This window comes from Magnolia sinica, chromosome 13, assembly GCF_029962835.1.
Source record: "Magnolia sinica isolate HGM2019 chromosome 13, MsV1, whole genome shotgun sequence".
In the NCBI taxonomy this organism is placed as follows: Eukaryota; Viridiplantae; Streptophyta; class Magnoliopsida; order Magnoliales; family Magnoliaceae; genus Magnolia; species Magnolia sinica.
Window position 1 is genome coordinate 10,637,505 of NC_080585.1, and position 2,663 is coordinate 10,640,167.

The window sequence follows — 2,663 nt, forward strand, 5'->3', positions numbered from 1 at the left end:
GTCTTTTCATTCTTCCAGCTTTTGATTCTTCTATTTAAAGTAACACTAAGGAAGGGAATCAAGTCCTTACCTATAGGGAGCAAACCTATGGTGAAGACTGTACATACCAAAATTAATTTTTTTTTCACATATCATTCATGGGGAATTAAGTCTACACCTATAGTGAGCAAACCTATGGTGTAGACTATTCGCCCAATCCTTTCAATTTTTTCAGGTTGGTTCTTTTCAAGCTTGGTGATCACCAAATTAATCCTTCAATATCGAATGAAACCTTATTGTGTAAGCGAGATGTGACATGTAAAATTATGATTCAATCAATGTTTAAAACTTTTAGTCATGGATTAATAGTTCGAACTTAACTGTGAAATCTAACAAATAGTTGAATCCAAGAGTCATAAATTCCAACATCACTTTTCTTGTAATTCTAAATCCAAGATGGCCATAAAAATCGCTTCAAATTCATACGAAATTGTAGAAAAATTTAAAAAATTTTACAATTTCTGCTCAAGACTAAGAAAACACTGATTAGGAAACCTAATCTCCCACCCCCAACCTAAAATCTACATTGTCCTCAATGTAAAAGAAATAAGCATGCAATGCACATGGGACAGTGAAAATATAAGAGGAGTGATGGAAAGATAGTACCTGGACGAAAGAATCAAGAGGCTTTCCAAAGATATCTACGTAAGAGCGGGTCAGCACAAGAGAGAAACCAACGGAAGAAAAATAAAAATAACAAAAATAAAATCCTACCTACACCACTTTCGCAGGTGCTCTCGATTGCATTTAGCGTATGCAACAAGCCTTTAAACCCCAAAGGTACCCCTAGTGGACGAGTTGTAGTGTGGTTAGGGTGGGTTTTAATTCCCCCAAACCTAAGTGTTTGTATACCGAGTAGGGAATAAGATCGACACTCGCTCCTAAGTTAAGAAGTGCATGATCAATTCGATGGTCCCCAATTATACATGATATGGTTGGGCTACCGGGATCTTTGAATTTCTGTGGCACGTCTTGCTTTAGAATGACACTCACTTTCTCGGTCAAAAAGATCTTCTTTTGAATACTCTGCCGTCGTTTGGTCGTGCATAAGTCTTTCAGGAATTTAGCATAAGAAGGTATCTGTTTTACGACATCAAGTAGAGGAATGTTGACTTTCACTTGTTTCAACACCTCTAGGATATCCTGAGAGTTAGAGAGAGGTTTTGGTGCAATCAACTGTTGGGGAAATGGAGCAATTGGCTTTTTAAAAAGCTCTGGTTCTAATTTTTGTGGGGCCTCACTAGATCCATTATTGTTGTCCTCTTCTGGTTCTTGAGGCTTTTCAGGCCTAACCAGAAAAGTTTTATCAATGATCTTCCCACTCCTAAGAGTGGTGATGGATTTAGCGTGCCCCATTTGATTTGAAGAGCTGGGATCACTTATCTCGTATTGCGGTTTAGGATTGGGGAGCGGTTGTGCAGGAAGCATCCCCTTTTCTATAACCGTCATATGTGAATCCATCTTTTGCATAAAGTCTCGCATTACATGGGTCAGCTCTTGCATGGAATTTTGAACAGGTTCTTCTTGAGGTTTTCCCTGATTTGAATTTTGATTGAAGAAACTTTGAGGGGTAGCAGTTTGTCCATTTCTCTAACTAAAGTTTGGATGATTTTTCCAACCAGGATTATACGTATTAGAGGTTGGTCCATTGAAAGGTCTTTGATAATTATTTACGGCATTGGATTGTTCATTCAACACTTCTCGAAAGGCGGGTATTGTAGGGCAATTTTCAGTTGTATGAATGTTGCAATCACAGATGCCGCAAACACTTTCATTAACCTTATCCTTCTTTCCTTCCATGGCCTCAACTTTCCTTATGAGCGTAGTCACTTTACACTTGAGATCATCCTCTTCTTTCAAGAGATACAATCCACCTTTCTCCTTTAATTGAGTCGGCCTAGACGTGGTGTTCGACTTTGGGTAATAGTCCCATGATTGTGTTTTTTCAACAAGACTATCGAGGTAATCCCATACCTCGTCAACATTTTTATTAATGAATTCTCCATTACACATTGTCTCGACCATTTGGCGCATGGAAGATGTCAGTCCATCATAGAAAAAATTTGTAATGCGCCACGTTTCAAAGCCGTGTTGTGGGCATGAACTGACCAAATCCTTGAACCTTTCCCAACATTGGTAAAATATTTCATCCTCCTTTTGGGTGAAGTTCATGATTGCTTTTCTAAGGGTAATCGTTTTATGATGTGGAAAAAATTTCTTTATAAATTCTCTTTGCATATCATTCCATGTGCCAATGGATCTAGGACGCAGTGAATGTAACCACGTCTTAGCCTTCTCTTTTAAGGAAAAAGGAAAGAGTCTCAGCCTGACTGTGTCCTCAGACACATTTTGAAAATATAAAGTGGCTCTGATCTCATCAAACTCTTTCAAATGTAGATATGGTTCTTCAGATTCAAGCCCATGGAACTTAGGAAGGAGTTGGATAACCCCTGGCTTGATGTCCATATGTCCTGTATTTTCAGAAAAAATCATGCATGAGGGCGTGCTCACCCCCGCTGGTTGTAAATAATCTCGTAAGGTAAGTGGTGGGGGTGCTTGATACACCTCATTTTCATCCTGAATGTCCTCCACCCTGGGTTGGGGTAGAAGAGGTTGGTTTCCAG

At 39.1% G+C, this 2,663-nt stretch overlaps 1 non-coding gene across 1 annotated transcript; it reads left to right on the forward strand.

Moving 5' to 3' along the window:
* The first annotated feature begins 2,122 nt into the window (after positions 1-2,122).
* Positions 2,123-2,229, forward strand: LOC131224441 (small nucleolar RNA R71). The gene has a single exon (XR_009160925.1). It is a non-coding gene; the product is annotated as a small nucleolar RNA R71 (small nucleolar RNA).
* Positions 2,230-2,663: the final 434 nt, after the last annotated feature.